The sequence below is a fragment of the Eptatretus burgeri genome, chromosome 12, assembly GCF_056783735.1.
Source record: "Eptatretus burgeri isolate ZD-2024b chromosome 12, Ebu_testis_v1, whole genome shotgun sequence".
NCBI lineage: Eukaryota > Metazoa > Chordata > Myxini > Myxiniformes > Myxinidae > Eptatretus > Eptatretus burgeri.
Genome location: NC_140972.1, coordinates 32,609,527 through 32,629,139, shown reverse-complemented (window position 1 = coordinate 32,629,139; position 19,613 = coordinate 32,609,527). Strand labels below are relative to the sequence as shown.

At 46.0% G+C, this 19,613-nt stretch overlaps 1 protein-coding gene across 4 annotated transcripts in view; it reads left to right on the top strand.

The window, feature by feature from the left end:
- The first annotated feature begins 3,337 nt into the window (after nt 1-3,337).
- LOC147015367 (uncharacterized) overlaps nt 3,338-19,613 on the top strand; it is a 53,246-nt gene continuing 36,970 nt past the window's right edge. For 2 of the 4 annotated variants that reach the window (XR_015050306.1, XR_015050304.1), the window contains exon 1: nt 3,345-6,922. The gene's annotated coding sequence lies outside the window, so the exon portion shown is untranslated. Of the gene's footprint in view, nt 6,923-19,613 lie in introns of all 4 variants that reach the window. The other 2 variants (XR_015050303.1, XR_015050305.1) reach the window with 2 other exon arrangements.

The following is a 19,613-nucleotide window of genomic DNA, read 5'->3' as shown; positions in this document are numbered from 1 at the left end:
ACGGGGCAAAGCTCCAAGGATCTGTGGCATCCATGCTGAACTTCTCAAGGCTGGTGGAAATGCTGCACTCGTGTCATTGCCTGCAGTTTTGTGCTCTGCCTGGAACACAGGCATCATCCCAACTGATTGGAAGAGGGGCCTCGTTGTTCCTTTCTGGAAAGGGAAGGGTGATCGCCAAGACTGCAACAACTACCGAGGGGTGACGCTGCTCTCAGTGCCGGGCAAGGTTTTTGCTCGGATAATTCTTGATAGGGTTCGCCACCATCTGCTTGAGCACCAGCGTCCAGAGCAGTCAGTCTTTACACCAAAGAGGTTAACGATTGACCGTATCCTTGCTCTTCGTGTCCTCACCGAACACAGCCGAGAGTTTCGGCAGGGGCTGCTTGCAGCCTATGTTGATCTCTGTAAAGCGTTCGATTCAGTGAATCGGGATGTCCTCTGGAGGATTCTTGGTCTTCGTGGGGTGCCACCAAAACTGATCGATCTAATGTCTGAACTCTACTCTGGTACTGAGAGTGCTGTGAAGTGTGGTGGTACCATCTCTGACTTATTTCCAGTTGTTACTGGAGTTCATCAGGGGTGTGTACTGGCCCCCACACTTTTCAGCACTTGTATGGACTGGATTTTAAGGAGGATGTCGGAGAGATCAAGCTGCGGTGCATCGTTTTGGAATGTCAAGATCTGGGACCTTGACTTTGCAGATGATGCAGTCATCTTTGCGGAGACTTTAGATCTCCTTTTGGGGGCCCTCGAGGTGCTGAATGAGAAGTCGGAGCCGCTGGGATTACAGGTTTCTTGGGTCAAAACTAAGATCCAGGCTTTCGGTGACATCTTGGATGCTGCTGTCCTGTCTGTGTCTGTTTGTGGTGAGGATGTTGAGGTCGTGGAGAGATTCACTTACCTTGGCAGTGATATTCATGTCTCTGCTGGCTGTGAGTCAGAGGTCAATAGACGTCTGGGTCGGGCCTGGGGAGTCATGGATTCACTGGATCATGGGGTGTGGCGCTGCCGGTACCTGTGTGGGAGGACGAAAGTCCGAGTCTTCAGGTCCTTGGTACTTCCAGTCTTGCTCTATGGATGCGAGACTTGGACTCTGACCAAGGATCTGAGACAGAGACTTAATTCCTTTGGTACCAGGTCTCTTCGGAGAATCCTTGGCTATTGCTGGTCGGATTTTGTGTCCAACGAGCGGTTGCCGAGAGAGACTCGGATGAGATTTGTTACCTGCATAGTCCGTGAGCGTCAGTTGCGGCTGTATGGACACATGGCTCGTTTTTCTGACGCTGATCCTGCTCACCAGATTCTCTCAGCGAGGGAGTCTCATGAGTGGAGGAGGCCAGTGGGCCGACCACGTGCCTCGTGGTTGCAGCAGGTTGCCCATAATCTCAAAGAGATGGTGATGGGCCTGGCATCTGCCTGGGGGATGGCCAGATGGAGGCCCCTGGAGTACCTGCGGAAAGTGGACACAGCGACGCGCTGTTCTGGCACATGCTCCCATACCTGACCTGACCTGACCTGGAAGTTGTGAAAGTGGTTTATAGTGATGAAAATAAGGAATACCTAAAACGCAAACCTTCGACGTCACGACGTAGCCAGTATGCATCCACCTACATTATTACATCATTATACATACTTGTACCAAGTTTGATTAAAATCCCTGAACCCAGATTTAAAATATAAAATAATTCTGGCTGCCAAACCATTTGTCCGATCAGGTTGAAATTAAAAAAAACATATTCCACATGTCTACGATATCATAGCTGTGAGGTTTCACATCGATTGATGAAGCGGTTCATGAGAAAGGTTTTTTAAACGAATTTCGTTCAAACCAATATCGCTGCCAGACCATGTAACCTATTAATTATTCGTGAACACCCTGGTGTCCCCAAGGCTCGAACATGGAAGTGAAGTTTCCCTTCGATATGTCAAGCCATTCTGGAGAAGAAGATTTAAAAATGTTTATTGTTCAAAAAAAAAATCATAGATTCCAAACCATGTGACTTATGATGTCATAGGTGGAGAACCATTTGTTCCTCACGGATAGGCGATCATACCTGTAATGTTTTACCTCAATCTGTTCAGCCATTGGAGAAGATTTTTGAAGGTTTTATGTTCAAAATAATATGACTGCCAAACCACGTGACCGATGACATCATCAATTTTTTGCCAATTAAAATTTAGCCCTCGATGACCCTCAAATTTTTTTTATACTGATCGGATAAAGCGTTTGACATCTGCAATTATGATGTTTTTACGAAGCCACAAATGACATCATCAAAAAAATCACACTTGTTTCCCATGGGGAATACTTCACATGTGCCCAAGTTTCAATTTTTTCCATGGAGCCGTATGTTTTTCCATCCAAATATTCCCCATGCCGAGTCGATCATATGAAAAATGTACATTTCTCTGAAACTGCTTAGCCTTTCGATGGAATGCTTTGCAGTGATGATCCACTACTGTTGCTGCAAATATATTATTTAATAATGACCTCATCAGCCACATGGTGCGGAAGCCACATTGGTTACAAGGATGATATTAAAAAACTATATTTCAGAAACCGCGACAGCGATCAAACCAAAACTTCACACACATGATCCTTTACCAAATCGTGCTCAGAGTCCAAATTTTCAATGCCATAGGTCATGTGGTTTGGAAGCAATGTTAATTTGAAAACTGGAAATTGAAAACCCTTTTTCTCCAAAAACTACTTAACAGATCAATGTGAATCATATTACATCGCATGGATAAAGAAAGGGCAGTGGATCGTAACTGCAAAGTTTTGCATTGATCGCTGTCACGGTTTCTGAAATATAGTTTTAAAATATTATCCTTGAAACCAATGTGGCTGCTGCACCATGTGCAGATCATTTCTGCACCGAATGCAGCTATATTGTTCGATTAGTACAAAAGCCTATAAAAAATGACAGGTTGGAATTATTTTATTCAAAATAATCAGAGACTGAAAGATATGATGTTTCGTGGCAGGAAGCATTATTTTAAAACACTATGGTGTGTACAGCCCCGTGAGCATATCAAAGCCTGAAGCCTCAGCCTAGCGTCCGGTGTGCTTATATCTTCTTTATTAATTAGACATCACACATATGTAAATTAACACTCGTTTTACTCTGCATGCATTACACATCATGTGCAGTGAATTTCACCTCTCTGCACCATGTATTTGTTATTTTCTTTTCAAACGCTTCTGTACACTGCCATTGAGGCCCGATTGCAAGTCACCGTCTGAATTTTCAAAAGAAGAGACGTAATTACTCTCTAAGGGAAAATGTTTTTCAAGTTTTTTTTTATCCTGAAAAATAGACCACAGTGAATTGTACCAAGTTTTTTCCAGGTGATTACGGTGCCACAAAGTTTGCAGTGACAGGTTAAAAGATTGGCCTTTAAAACCCTACTTAAATCCTTTAAAAAAAGTCCTTTTAAAGTGGGACAGACATCACACAAACAAATACACAAACACGCATTGTGTTTTATATGGTAGATGACACTTGGTAAATTTTGCTTCGATCAAATAAGCGGTTCCAGAGAAAACATTATTTAATATTTTTCTTCAATCCAATATGGCCTCCAAACCACGTGACATCAATTATTCTTTGTCACTTTAGTGTCCCCAAGGCATGGTGATTAGGTCTGTTAAGTTTCCCCTACATGTACAAATATTACCCTATTTTCCTTATCTTCTGGGAGCTTTCATTTCGAGGATACAGCCTCATGAGCATCAGGTGTGCGTAGCAAGCAGTTTCCCCTCCATCTGTCCATCTGTTCTGGAGAAGATTTTTGAAGGTTTCAGAGTAAATCCAAGATGGCTGCCAGACCATGTGAGCTATGATGTCATAGTTATCAAATTTTATTCAACATGGCCAGTCGATCATTTATGTGCATTTTCACTTTGATCTTTAAAGCAGTTCTGCAGAAGTTTTTTTTTTCCTTTTTTAAAAACAATATGGCTGCCAAACTACATGACTGATGACGTCATGAAAAAAATTCTGTGACCAATCTATCCCAAGATGAACCTCACAAATTTTCATGCTGATCAAATGCAGCATTCTACATGTCGAATTTTTACCGGGATACCACTTCACCGATAATGTCATAGTCAAATCACTCTTACTTCCCATGCCAGGTAGTTGCCAGATGCCAAGTTTTAATTTTTTTCCATGTTAGGAGATACAGTGGTCCAAATTTTTCCCGTTTTTCCAACATGGCTGCCACCCCACATGACTTATGACGTCATAATTATCATTATTAAATTCTGCATGAATTGTCACATCAATGGTGAAAATTTCTTGTCAATCGGATAAGTAGGTCACATGAAAACAGAGAAAATTCGCATGGACGTACGGACGGATGGACGGACGGACAGACGGATGGACAGACAGACAACCCAAAATCAAAATACCTCCAGCGACTTCGGCACTGGCGGCATAAAAATCCGAATAAATAAGCCTTCGGTGCCTCAAAGCAGACTTATGAGCATAATAAGATGCTGCAATGATTACCCCAAGCTTCTTTTCCCCCATTTCCTATAAATTGTGATCCAATGTGATTTAAAGGTAATTTGGAGGAACTTACTGTACCTGCATCACATGGTTCCTTTCCTCTGTCGTATTATTGTCCTTGACTTAATAATTAAACTATTTGCTCTTAGTCAGTCGCAAAACACCACCAGATGTAGAAGACTGGCAGCTTGATGGCCTGGATGTTGGGGAAGAGAGTCTCCTGATATGAAAATAAACTATCGGGTGAATGTGTTGGGGTCAGTCCTTAAGAGGACATAAATTGTCTCGGAATGCTGGGGAAGCTGTTGGTGGTGGAGGGGGAGAGTGTGTGGTCGTGGTGATGGGGTAGCTCTAAACTACATTGTGGGTGTATAAACATGTTTGTGACATTCCGCTTGAATGGGAAGTACAAAGGATTCCAGAACCATGGTGTACTCTGGCTTATTTTGATTTGAATTGGCTGCCCGGTGGATTGCTCTCCACAATCCACATTTAGTTCAACAGTTGTGAAGCTCTTTGTACATTCACCCAGATGTCTGTGGTATCATAATGGTCAATAGTGACACAAAAAATGTTTGTCGAACCATCTTAGAACCAAACAACTTTAGCTTTTCCACGGTGTCTTAAATTTCACATCCAGTTGAAACGTATTCACAGTCCGGTTGTTGTATTTTGGGAAATGTTCAACCAAACGTGATTGAAGGTATTCGGACTGAGGGCTTCCAGTTTATTGTTTAGATCACCTTAAATAGAGGTATGGCGGGTGAATACCTTCAAATACATTAACGGCATGTGTGTTCCAAGTAAGTGTTATCTGCGCATAGAAGGCAAACTGAAAGAGAACAGACGGAGAGACGTGGCGGGCGGCAAAGCTTGAAAGCTCACAAAAGGAGGCTCAAAGAGAGCTGTCGAGAGTTCGCTTGTCCTTGGCTCGCTGCCAGTCTGAGCGGGCGGTCATGTTGTTGGCCTGTGCCCTGCTGGCCGGTGTCCTGATCCCGCAGCATGCATGCACCACTGCCCTGTCCATGCAGCATGATATCGTGATGCAGCAGCTAACCGCCTGCCTAGCCTTCCGTGGGCAGCTGCAGGAGCTCGTCCGTGCACTTTCTTCAGCTTTTCCAGCACCACAGGATGAGAGCCTTTCTTGGCCCGGAGCCGAGGCCCTGTTTTCCTTTCGAAAAGCCGCCTTTGCTGTGCTCACCACCAATCGGCTGCAGAGATTTAGGCAGGCTTCCTGCCCCAAATGCATCTGGCCTGAAAGCCCTGGATGGAGGAATCTCTTACCGCTTGCATGGGTGGTGAAGCAGGTGATTACGGTGTTACTCGTATCCGATTTTCCTCTTGTCAATTCTCACCCTACTTTTGCCATTATCCCATTGTTTCTGTTCTTTTTAACTTTGACTAACCAGTGGGCTTCAAACTCAACCTTGAACCTTACCCAAGTTAACTTCTAAAAAAAAAAAAAATGTAATAAACACACAACAGATGGCTACTTATGATGTTTGTAAAGTTTATTTTAATGCTTTAGATTGGAGAAATGGTTTGTGTTGCGAGGTGGTGGTGGTGAACTCAACACAGCCATAACACAATCATATAGTATTTACACGAACAAGATAAAGGTGGTGGATGACCAATCCATGAGTAAGGTACTTTCTTTGATTTTTTTTTGGACAGTGACATCATATTTCAGTTGTTTTCACTTTCACTTGCAGATTGAATTCTCTGGAATTATTCTTAGACTAAACGAATAGCTGAAACTGCACAAGTTTTGGGGTTGGGATTGATTCGTTTTCCTTCTCATCGTTGTACACCATTTTGACTCCTCATTGAGCAGCTCTTAGCTTACTGTTTGTAAATGTTTCTCATCTAATGACCCCGTTATTTGCCGATTGTACTGCTCCTATCATTACCGCCTATATAATCGGATGTCAAAATGGGAACAGGAAAGGATGTGGTATTAATTACATGTCTGGCATAAGTAGGGCCTTAGGCTAACCTTCAGACTGGTGTTAATGGGAAACACAAGCTTGGCACGCCTATCCTCTCCTGATTGAGGCCTTGCCTGCCTGCCATTGATGCTGCAGGCCCTTTGCTCACCAAGGAAAATTTTGCACAAAAATAAACAAATTTTGACATCCAGCGATTTAGCCTTGCATCATTTGACTTGCTGTAAGTGACGTTACTGGAAATCATTGTGTTGCTTCTATCTGAAACCTTCATGTGTTGGCCTGTCTTGGCACCTATCTGTTTTATTTGTCTCGTACACTTCGCTTCTAGTTTCAGATCGAACTGGATGGTTGGAAAAGATTAGTCTTTCTTACCGTTTGTGTGGTTTAGGAGCACTGATCTCCAAACGGCCATTATCTCCACCATGAATGACCTACAACAGATTGTCTCTACAGTTGGTAAGCATTGTTTTTGCAAATATGACATCCTTCAGAAACTTACAGTCCATAAACTTACTGCCATCAATTTGCAGCCTTGTTGGATGAAAACAGCAAATATTGCTTCAAGTAAAATCGGTGCAGGTTGGTAGTTGTTCAATCCAGATAATTTTGCGACGAGATATTTGATGTCCGCATGGCAGAGGTCTACTCTTGTGTGCTCCGCCATACATGATTCCTGCTGACATTTTGTCGAATTTGACCTCATTGGGATTCCAGTAAAGCTCACTCGTGAGAACAATGAAAGAAGAGACATTTTTGGGCCTTGTTGATTTCATTTCTCTTTGTTTTCGGTTTAAGTTTCCTTCACACGCAGTCTGTTTGCCGACCCAGGTGTTTGTAATTTGTGTGTTGGAGTTCACATTGCCATTGAAAAGTCTTGTAAGTGTGTCCTTGGGAACCTGAGATCTTGAAGTATCAAATATAATAATTAAACTGTCAGTTACTTCATAATGTCTAATGGTGGTTGTGCTTTAGTTAGATTCCGTTAAAGGGAATGGTTAATGAACACTTCAAAGCACAGTTAATATTCAAACACCATTTAAGTGCCAACAACAATTAGAGTGCACCTTTTGTGAATGCATTACAGACATTCTATGACTTTGAAGTGTGCAAATGAATTGTAGAGAGAAAATGTATTCATTTCACCTTTATTGTCTCTGTTCATGTTAACTTCAACACATATCATTGGTATAAGTAAACACATCCATTAAAAGGAGTGAATGTTTCGAACATGCTCAGTCCACAAACTCTTGTTTCAACAAAATTAAGTGCTGTTATCAATGGCTCTTTGTTTTCACTTCATGTTTTGTAAACAAACAGGAAAAAAACATATGCAGGAAAATTACACATCTCGACTGGGAAGTAAACCCAGGTCCTCTGGTGACTGATGAACCATACCAGTGCTCTGCCATAACAGCTATCTTGGGCAACCTGCTGGCTGAACAATGCATTTTTCCCACATATAGAAACGCTACTCTCTTTCCGCCACTGCTTCGGGGACACACTGCCAACCATAGGAGCAGCAAACGACTTCATTTTTTTTATATAAAAGTATCAAGACGAACAAAAGATTTGAACAGCATGGGTCAAAGTTTGGTATTGATAGCTACAAAATGGGGGAGATCAGGAAAAAAAAACCATAGCAATGTACAGATGTATCACAGCACAAGTGGAGGAATTGCAGCTGAAAGGAAGGAAGTGATGCTTGATGTGAGAAACACTCCTGCACAAGTGGAGTCATCTGTAAAGTGATTCGATGGATTTTTCAGTGACAAAGAAAGGTCATTGATGGATATTGTTCTGGAAATGGCCCTTATTGGACGACTAAATATAGGATTAGCTCAGATCCCCCATTAAATGCCTGTTTAGCTAGGTTGTGTGGTAAAAGGGACATTATATGTGTGTCGGGAGATTGTTGTTTTGTTGTTTGTGCGGTGGTGGAGGACCGAGAGATCCCTCTTATTCCTACCCCATCCCGGGATAGGCCCCTCCCGATCGGCTGAGGGGGTGTGGCCTGGAGAAGGTGTGGCTAGAAGGAGGAAGTGACGCGAAGGGGGAGGAGTTTGTCAGGTTCGCCGAGAGAAGGCGGGCTCGTGTGTCGAAGCGAGCGAACGGAGCCTTCGTAGAAAGAGTGCTCATGCGTCGAAGCGAGAAAACGAGAGAAGGAACGAAGGCTTCGTAAAAAGAGGGAACGGAGGCTTCTTAAAAAGAGTGCTCGTGTGTCGAAGCGAGCAAACTTGAGAAGAAACGAAGGCTTTGTAAAAAGGGTGCAGTGTGTGGAAATAGTCGCTCTCGAAGCGTGCTCGTGATTCAAAACGAGCGAACGAAGGAGTTGAGTTTTGAGAAACGGCAGTGGTCTTTGGCGAAGCTGCCTGCACGTCGAGGATTCTGCCGTGAGAGGGACGGCAGCCGGCTTTGAGAGGCGAGCGTGGAAAAGGAAAGGCAGTGGTGAATCGGCCGGGAGAGAACGCTGAACCTGAGGGTCGAGTCTGCCATCGGCCGAGAAATAAAAGGTGATTCGACAGAGAGAGGAACTGAGAGGACGAAGTGGAAGTCTGGCTTCGAGGCGGGAAGGCAGGAGAGGAGATGCTGGAGCCTCTGATGGTCCTTACTCACCTAACGGCTGGACACATTGTGGATCCACCTGCGGAGCTCGGCACCTCGATTTGGGCCTTGTCTGGTGAACGGACCAGGCCTGGATTTGTATGCTGGACCATGAGAGAGATCGGCTGAGGCCCTTCATTGATCTGGTGGACTTGTGCCATTGACATTGCGCAGGGCCAGAGCACACGGAGACCGCATGCGTGAGGTCTGCGACAAAAGAACAAGTGCCATTTTTGCCACGCGGTGTTGGTCGAGCGGGGAGTTCGAATCGGTGGACATCCGCCTGTTGTGAGTGACATTCGTGCGTTTGACACTGCCCTCTCGTCCATGAAACCTCACCAAGTACTCTGTCTTGTCTTGCATGCATGCTGTCTGTCTGTCTGTCTGTCTTTGTCTGCATGTTGTCTAAGGCATATTTCGGTAGCGACCCCCTCGAAACCTGTATTCCGTGGTTCCCTAGTTCAGAATGGGTTGAGGATTGTTAATAAAACCATTGTCGTGAATTTTGCTTGTGTTGGATCCCCGATGTTCCCCAAGAAATCTGGTTAATTCGTATGAAGTTGCCACTATGGATTAATTCGTGTCGTGTCGAGGAACGATCCATTCGATTGGCATATCAAACGAAAATGGTTACAGACTGGCAGAAAACGCTCGGCATCTGACAGAACCAGTCTGTAACCAGGGGTTCTATTTCCCCAACTGGCTAGGTGCAAGGATTACGTTGGTATCGCGATTGAAGGCGCGTGACCCGAGGCCTGTGCTGAGCCGGCCGATGTTATAAACCCCGGAGACGGTGGTGGTGAGGGTGGCGCCTCGGACTGGGTGAGAATCCCACCACCCCGGATCCGCAACAATTTGGTGTCAGGAGTGGGATGACGAACTCTCCGCTTCCACCTCCGTAAATTTGCAGAACACCAATTGTGTGAACAATTGGTAGTCGGGAGCGGGATATTTGGACCAGTGGTGCATTTTGCACCCTGGATATTGGTTACAAAAAAAAAACGGTCCAAATTTGATTTCATTTTATGCTTGAGGGGAATTGAGGAAAACCTTGCAAATTATAAAGAAAATGGAGTCGCAAAATGGTGGCGCGGCTCCATCTCGGCGCGACACGAAGCGGGAGTGAACTAATCATAGCGCAATGAGCCGCAAGTCACGTAGAAAACGCTCCCGCCCACCGGTTCAGGCCACGTGGACACGGTGTATGCCGGGGCAAACGAAGCAGGATGACGACGCGTACATCCGCGAGCTTCATACACGATTGTCGGATGCCTTGGGGCAGTGCAGGTGTGGTGAGAACTATATAGAGGAATTGCAGATTGAATTGGACGAGGCACAGTGGCACGCAGACGAGGTTCAGGAGGATTGTGTGCACAAGGAATCACAACAATTGGCCGATGCACAGGAACGAATTCGGGGGCTGGAAAAGGACTTTGCCAACGCAGACTGTGTTCATGAGGATTATGTGCACAGGGAATCACAACAATTGGCCGATGCACAGGAAGAAATTCGGGAGCTGGAAGAGGACTTAGCCGACACAAGCATGGAACTACATGGAGAAACGACGAAAGTAGAATGGTTTTGTGGGGTTTTGGTAAAAAATAAAAAAGGCGAGCAAACTGAATAAAAGAAAAGAGGAGGAGCAAATTAGTAACTCTCGGGGTAGGAAGAGCTTGGAGGAAGAATGGGAAACAAAGTTGGAAGAGGAATAACGGAAACACGATTTGGAATTGAAGCAACTGAAGGAAGAGGTGAGATCAGGCAATCAGATAAGAGAAAGCCTAGAACAGAAGATAAAAAGAGGAGAGAAATCTCTGGAGCAAAGGAAGGAATAATTGTTGGAAAAGTCAAGACAGTTCAAAGAACTACAGGGAGAAATGAGGAAAGTAGAGGGGAGTACCCATAAGTTGGAACACGAGAAGAGCAAACTGAACAAAAGAATAGAGGAGGAACAAATTAGTAACTCCCAGGATAGGAAGAGCTTGGAAGAAGAATGGAAAACAAAGCTGGAAAAGGAGAGATGGGAATTGGAACTACTGAAGGAAGAGGTAATATCAGGCAATCAGGAAAAAGAAAGCCTGGAAGAGAAGATAAAAAGAGAACAGAAATAACAGGAACACCTAAAGCAGGGGTCGGGAACCTTTTTGACTCAGAGAGCCATTAAAGCAAAATATTTGGAAATCATATTTCAGTGAGAGCCATATTATATATTTTAAGACTGAATTCAACTAAATGTTGGTATAATAAGCCTCTGAATTTATTATTTTAAATAATGTTGTTATAATACTCACCATTAATGGGACTTCTGGTGCTGCATGGACTTGCTGATGGCTTTGTCGTCTGATTGGTACTTGGTGAGGTTAAGCTTCATGCAAGCGTTGAGGCTTTCATCCGTTAGACGTGATCGTAGGTTGGACTTGATGTTTTTAAGATGTGAGAATGACTGCTCACATGCATACGTAGATCCAAACAAGGTCAATACAGCAATACTCACACGCTGCAGTGTGTGGTATGTGACAGGAAGCGCGTTCCAAGTTTTGATAATCAGCTGGTCTTCGGGTTGAAGTTTTTTTCATTTCTGTCCAAATGTGCTTGCTCGCCAACTCCGCTTTCTGTCATGCGATTCTTTCCAAATCTTCATTCAGTGACTTGAACTTATTCACCCACATGTCTGAGGCCTTCAGGTCAGCCACTTCTGCTTCAAAATCTCTGACGGAGACACCAGGAATGTAACTCAGGTCGGCTGTGTTCAGTGAACACTCGTTTGGATGGGTGATGAACTTAAGACGAGTGTGCTCACGAAATTCTCCAAAGCGTGCTTTGAATGACTGTAGGAGACTGGACGTGAAGCCAGCTAACTGGTGGAGATCAAAGTTTTGAGTGGGCTCACTTGCTGTGCATGCATCTTTAAATTGTCTCAGTTTTTCAAAATGTAGTAAACGACCTGTTTCAAGATCCATGATAAAGAGCTCCAGCTTGTTTTCAAAAGCAAACACGGCTTGTTGAAGGGATAACACTGTATTTCCAATGCCTTGCATTTTCACGTTGAGCTCGTTCAGATGTTCAGTCATATCCACGAGATAGTAAAACTTGAGGAGCCACTCAGTTTCAGCTAGCTCAGGATGCTCAATCCCTTTCATTCCAAGGAAAGTCCGGATTTCGTTCAGGCAAGCCGCAAAACGGCGAAGCACCTTCCCTCTTGACAACCAACGCACAGTGCTGTGCAAAAGCAGACCGTGATAGTTATTTCCAACTTCATCCAGTAGCGTTTTAAACTAGCGACCATTTAAGGCTCGGGCAACAATAAAGTTGATCACACGAATGACCAGCGACATCACTTCGCAAAGCTGCCAATCACACATCTGAGCACAAAGTGCCTCCTGGTGTAGAATGCAATGGAAACTTAGGATGGGTCTATTTTCATGTTCACGGAGAAGCACCATAAATCCTTTGTTTTTCCCCACCATACACGGAGCACCATCAGTACACACTGAGATAAGTTTATCCAGAGGTAGATTTTTTTTCTTGAGCGAACTCCATGAAAGACTTGAATAAATCCTCACCTCTTGTGGACCCTTTTATTGACAGAACAGCAAGACTTTCTTCGCGCAGTGTATCACCAGCAGCATATCTTGCAATCACACTGAACTGTGACAAATGGCTTACGTCTGTTGACTCATCCAAAGCCAGGGAAAAGAACGGCGCTGTATTTATGTCCTTCACTTGCGTTTCCTCCACTTGGTTTGCCATCATGATGGTACGATCATGAACAGCTCTTGCCGACCGAGGCATGTCTTGTATCCATTTGATTATCTTATCTTTGTTCGGAAGATCATCAAAAAGTTCATTGGCTCCATCAGCATGAACGTTTTTGCATACTCGCCATCTGTGAATGGTTTTCCGTTCCTCACTATTGCTAAAAATCCAGCAAAGCTGGCGGAATTATAGTCACCTTGCCGGGTCCATATGCGGAGTTGCTGCTGGCTGGTTTGCACCCTGCTCAGTAGCTCTTGGCACGCTTTCTTTCTGCTGTCTCCCACAGGGTATTTTGATGCAAAGTTCGCATGGCGTGTGTTGAAGTGCTGCTTTATATTCGACCGTTTCATCGATGCAATTTTGTCATTGCAAATTAGACACACCACAGAACCTGCTCTCTCCACAAAGGCGAATTCTTTGGCCCATTCGTCCTGAAATGTACGATACTCCTCATCTTTTTTTCTTTTCGCCATCTTCTTCGTCGAAGGGTTGAGAGAGAGAGAGAGAGAGAGAGAGAGAGAGAGAGAGAGAGAGAGAGAGAGAGAGAGAGAGAGAGAGAGAGAGAGAGAGAGAGAGAGAGAGAGAGAGAGAGAGAGAGAGAGAGAGAGATGTTGACCCAACTGGGGCTTGGAAAATAGTGAGTCTGGCTGGCCTGCGCACGGGCTTATATACTCGAGAGGTGCGGCGCGGCCGGCCGACTCTGGGATGCTGTCGCCTCAGTGGTGGCGCATGATTGGTCGAGATGAATTCCGCTTCGCGTCTCGGCGGCGGCACGTCATTGGAGGAACCAAAATCACTAGTCGCCTCGGCTGCATGACTGGACGAAACAAAAACCGCTTCAGCCAATTCGGAGGCGTTTTTTCTTCTCTCCTTCTGGCAAGTTCAGCCCTGCACGTGAATGAAGCACGACACCATTCAAACTATAGGTAAAGCTTCTGCGAGAAATATTGGGCTTTCAAAGTTTCAAACTCCAATTTTATCTGCGAGCCAGATGCAATCATCAAAAGAGCCACACCTGGCTCGCGAGCCACACGTTCCCGACCCCTGACCTAAAGAAATACGGTAAAAAGGACGAATTGAGGAAGGAAGCATGCGAAAGAGGTGTGGAGATGAGCAAGAGAATGGATGAAATGAGAGAGGAATTATGGGAAAAAGCTTCCGAGTTACGGAAACACCAAAACAAAGAGACGGGGTTACAAAACGAGTTGAGGATGTTAAGAGAAGAAAGAAAGAGAACGGAGAATGAAACGTTAAGGAACCACACTGTGCAGATCAAACAGTTAGAAGCCAAAGCAAGGTTGGAGTACGAGGAGATGGTGAAAGAACAACGAATGAAACAGGAAAGGGAAATCAGCCAATTGAAGGAAATGACGAGATTAGAGAAGGAAGAAAAAGAGAGACAGTGGGAGAGGAAACAAAAAGAATATGAATTTGAAATTAACCAACTCAAGGAGAGAGCAAAGCTGGAGTCCATGGAGATGGAAAAATTCCGGGAAGATAACGAACAATACAACTAAAAAGGCTCGGAGAGGAAGAACGACTCAAATGGAAAAGAAAATGGAGCCACGAAGTAGAACAGCACAATAATATGGGATGTGTAATATCACCACAGGGAGTCATGTTGGTGTTGCAGAACTTGATTGACATCACTCGTCGGATGACACCACACTTAGAGCAAACCCTGGTGATTGAGACATTGAGGGAGCATGCGGGGTTGTTGACGAGTGAGGCATTCTGAGCAGGTCCAGCTTGTGGAGCTGACAGCCCCAGAGGAGTCTGGCGAACCGATGATGAGCAACCTGCTGGAGAGAAGCGACTGGACAGAGGTGACTCTGGAATGAAGCAGGTATGTGGGTACATGCATACATGGTGTGGACGATGAGCTTAAGGTAGAAATTGAATTTTATGTTAATCAGGAGACTCTGTCCGATGGGGTACACGTATGCGTGCCCCCTGAATGTGTGTGTGTGGAGTGCCTGTGAATGAATGATGTGAGCCCACAGTCTAGACTACAGCACCGGTATGTGTTGCCGAGTCCGAAACGTGTGTGGGTACTCACCTGGTGTTCGGGAATGTAGCCCTGGAGTGCGAGGCAGTTGGTCAGTACACAGGCAAGGTTGAAGGTGTGGAATGTCAACACATAACCTTGGAATGTGTGCAGCCTGCTGTGTGTGGGAGTCCTGAGCATGGAATGAGTGGTGACATAGGAAATAGGTTTGAGGTGCAAGGGGAAATAGAAATGCCACCAGGACAGAACTTGAGCCAGGGGACGGAAACCATAATGGACAGCTCCGCATGGGTTCTTACAGAGTTAGAGGTGCTGCATCCAGGAGCAGTTTTAGAAATTGGATTTTAGAAATCAAATTTAGAAATTGGATTTTAATTTCTCTATCAGTCTCACAGGAACTTTGGAGTGGAGTGCATATGAGTGGTAGGCTGCACTGGCGTGTGTCATTTGGTCTTCGGACCCTTCTGAGCACACAAATGGTTTGGTTGGCTGAGTGGGGTTTATCTGTCTTCAGGGATTATGGAGAAGATGCAGAGGCCATACCACCAGTTGGGGTTTACCTGATTTCCGTGAACCCTGGAGAAGAGGGGGAGGCCATTCCACCGGTTGGGGTTTACCTGATTTCCGTGAACCCTGTAGAAGAGGGGGAGGCCATTCCACCGATTGGGGTTTACCTGATTTCCTTGAACCCTGGAGAAAAGGAGGGGGTAGATCACAGCCCCCATTGAGGCGTGACCCCCTTGAGCCGTGGCGGAAAGGCGGCGGGGTCATGTAATGGGAAATAAGGGATTCGTTCCTTCACTCCCCTTCCAATGAGCCAAAGAAGCAGGCCATTTGGGGATGTGAAAATTTTTAATGAAAATTGTACCGAAAGTGATTGCAAATTGAGAGATGACAGAAGGCATAAGAGTGGCACAAGTGGATTTGGGTGATTATTCAAAAAAAAGCGGTGGAGACATTACAGGCAGAGCGTTAAAAACACCTGAAACAAGTGGATGACAACGAGTGGCTTGTTTGAGGAAGGATTGAAATGCCTGGTTATAACCATGCAGAGGTTCATGGGGCTGGTGAAGAGAATTTTATGTTTCGTTTAAATTGTTGGAAAGAAACGATTAGGGCAGTATGGAGGAGGCCAGCAGACGACGGACGTAGTGACAAATTAATTGGGGTTTGATGAAAAAGTGTACTGGTTAAATTTGATGACCAAGTGGGATCCGAGGGACTGGTGTGTTGTTTTCGCATAAACGTGAAAGGTGTTGGATGGTGTTGTGGATGGGGTGTGCGGCACTGTGGAATGAATGACTAAAGAGTTTGGGTGAATGGCGTGGTTGTGCAGATGAGGAGAGTGAGTGCGAACAACGTACCCTGTCGGTAGGAGTCTCTTTACCAAGTTAGTGTAGGTTAGGGGGACTTAGAGGATTTGACATGGATTCTGGCTGCTTTTCCATTGTGCAGGTGGACTGCGAGGGGTAGGTGCAGGCTAAGGTATGGGGATACTGGTTGGTGGTGTGACATGGAGTGGGAAGTTGGTGAGTCAGGAAATAGGGCACCAGGGCTTTGGGGGTTCTTGGCAGGTGAAGGCTGTCAGAGGTGCCAGGAGAGCACAGTAGGGTTCAGTGCCAGGAGAGCACGGTAGGTTCAGTGCCAGGAGAGCACAGTAGGTTCAGTGCCAGGAGAGCACAGTATAGGTGCTATGAGAGCACAGTATGGGGGCGAGAGAGAGCCACCCCTTCGTTAGGCGTGCCAGAAGCACGCTCAGGTGAACCACGAGGTCGCTGGGTGTCCTCCGCCCCCAATTGGAAGCAGGCAAAGAGGCCTAGTAGTAGTCACACTCCCCAGCCAGCGAGTTATGCCTGGCAACACCAATTGGAAAAAGACAAAGAAGGGCCATGCCCAGGTTTACTAGAATGGAACAGTGTGCCAGGTCGGAAAAAAATGGGTCATTAGGATCATTCCAGCCATAGCAGGGTTTGTTGCATTGTCTAGAACTAAAAGTAAATGGTTAGGTTCGATGGACTCTCCTCCGCACCATTCATGTGTGACACCTGGTATGAGTAGTGTTGATGGGAGAAATTGTTAACAAGGGACAGGCTAGTTCACCCTCTTCAAGTGTCAGATAGGCCACCAATATGTCATGAGCACACATCCACGAAGATAACAGTTGAGTAAGAAACAGACCATTCTGTCTGTAGAAGAAAGAAAAAAAAAGGAGAACAACCAAAACAAGTCAGGCAAGGAAGGTTAAGGGTACACTCCATCTCACCTGGTCTAAGGTCACCACACCCATTTGCGTCCTCAAGAACGCCTCCGAACTGCATTTGTTTACCATCGATATCACCATGCCACCATTGCTGTCACCTGCTATACAATGCAGGGCTTGTTGCCTGCTGCTGCTTGTGAGTAGGCCATATGGGCCGAAGCATTTTTGGGGCCATTGAGGCTAAAGTGCTTTTGTGGGCCATTGCGGCCGAAGATTTATGCCATTCTGTGGGCCGTTGCGGCCGAAGATGCATGCCATTTTGTGGGCTCAGTGGGTTGAAGAACTCCTTGTGAGATTAGACCACTGGGCCGACTGAACTCACCTGGTGAGAGGCCAATAAGGCCACGAAGTGAGGAAACCCTCAGGGGTGAATGGACAATACTGCCGGGAGGGGGCATGAAGGAGCGAACACGTGAAAGAACTTTGAACCTTTGAATGTTCTGCTCCGATGCAAATGTGGTGTTAAAAGTAAAATTGAATGCCCTCCCATTCAAATCCATAATTAGAATGTTAAGTAGTGTGCATAAAGTGTAAATTTGTTGTTAGATTGGTGACCCGACACACTAGGATAGGGACGTGCCAATCTTACTGTGACACTTTGATTTTTGGAGTTAAGTGCTTCTCATGTTGTGGGTTAGAGTAAATGGGAGATCTCTGCTGTACGTTAGACAGGGCCATTGCCGTGGGCTGCCCCAGACGAAGGCTCGGGAGAAAGGTGGGGATAGTGTTACGGAAATGGCCCTTATTGGACTACTAAATATAGGATTAGCTCAGATCCCCCATTAAATGCCTGTTTAGCTTAGTTGTGTGGTCAAAGGGACGTTATATGTATATCGGGAGGTTGTTGTTTTATTGTTTGTGCGGTGCTGGAGGACCGAGAGATCCATTTTATTCCTACCCCATCCCGGGATAGGCCCCTCCCAGTCGGCTGAGGGGGTGTGGCCTGGAGAGAGGGTGTGGCTACAAGGAGGAAGTGACGCGAAGGGGGAGGAGTTTGTCGGCTTCGCCGAGAGAAGGCGGGCTCGTGTGTCGAAGCGAGCGAACGGAGGCTTCGTAGAAAGAGTGCTCATGTGTCAAAGCGAGCAAATGCGAGAAGAAACGAAGGCTTCGTAAAAAGAGGGAACGGAGGCTTCTTAAAAAGAGTGCTCGTGTGTCGAAGCGAGCAAACGAGAGAAGAAACGAAGGCTTCGTAAAAAGGGTCCAGTGTGTGGAAATAGTCGCTCTCGAAGCGTGCTCGTGATTCAAAACGAGCGAACGAAGGAATTGAGTTTTGAGAAATGGCAGTGGTCTTTGGAGAAGCTGCCTGCACGTCGAGGATTCTGCCGTGAGAGGGACGGCAGCCGGCTTTGAGAGGCGAGCGTGGAAAAGGAGAGGCAGTGGTGAATCGGCCGGGAGAGAACGCTGAACCTGAGGGTCGAGTCTGCCATCGGCCGAGAAATAAAAGGTGATTCGACAGAGAGAGGAACTGAGAGGATGAAGCGGAAGTCTGGCTTCGAGGTGGGAAGGCACGAGAGGAGATGCCGGAGCCTCTGATGGTCCTTACTCACCTAACGGCTGGATACATTGTCGATCCACCTGCGGAGCTCGGCACCTCGATTTGGGCCTTGTCTGGTGAACGGGCCAGGCCTGGATTTGTATGCTGGACCGTGAGAGAGATTGGCTGAGGCCCTTCGTTGATTTGGTGGACTTGTGCCATCGACATTGCGCGGGGCCAGAGCACGCGGAGACCGCGTGCGTGAGTTCTGCGACTAAAGGACAAGCGCCATTTTTGCCACGCGGCGTCGTTCGAGCTGGGAGTGCGATTCCGTGGACATCCGCCTGTTGCGAGCGACATTCGTGCTTTTGACACTATCCTCTCATCCCTGAAACCTCACCAAGTACTTTGTCTCGTCTTGCATGCATGCTGTCTGTCTGTCTGTCTTTGTCTGCACGTTGTCTAAGGCATATTTCGGTAGCGACCCCCTCAACCTGTAGTCCGTGGTTCCCTAGTTAATAACGGGTTGAGGATTGTTACTAAAACCATTGTCGTGAATTTTGCTTGTGTTGTGATCCCCGATGTTCCCCAATAAATCTGATTAATTCGTATGAAGTTGCCGCTATGGATTAATTTGTGTCGCGTCGAGGAACGATCCGTTCGATTGGCATATAAAACCAAATTGGTTACAGACTGGCAGAAAACGCTCGGCATCTGACAAAACCAGTCTGTAATCGGGGTTCTATTTCCCCAACTGGCAAGGTACAAGGATTACGTTGGTATCACGATTGAAGGCGCGTGACCCGAGGCCTGTGCTGAGCCTGCCGGCATTATAAACCCCGGAGACGGTGGTGGTGAGGGTTGCGCCTAGGACCGGGTGAGAATCCCGCCACCCCGGATCCGCAACAATATCAAGAAAATGATCGGTCCCAGAAAACTACCTTGAGGGCTACCCACCTCAAGAGTTAGGGCATGCAAGAGAGCTCCATCCGAAACAACCCATTGCTTGCGAGTGCACAGGAAATATGATACATAGTCTAGGAGGGAG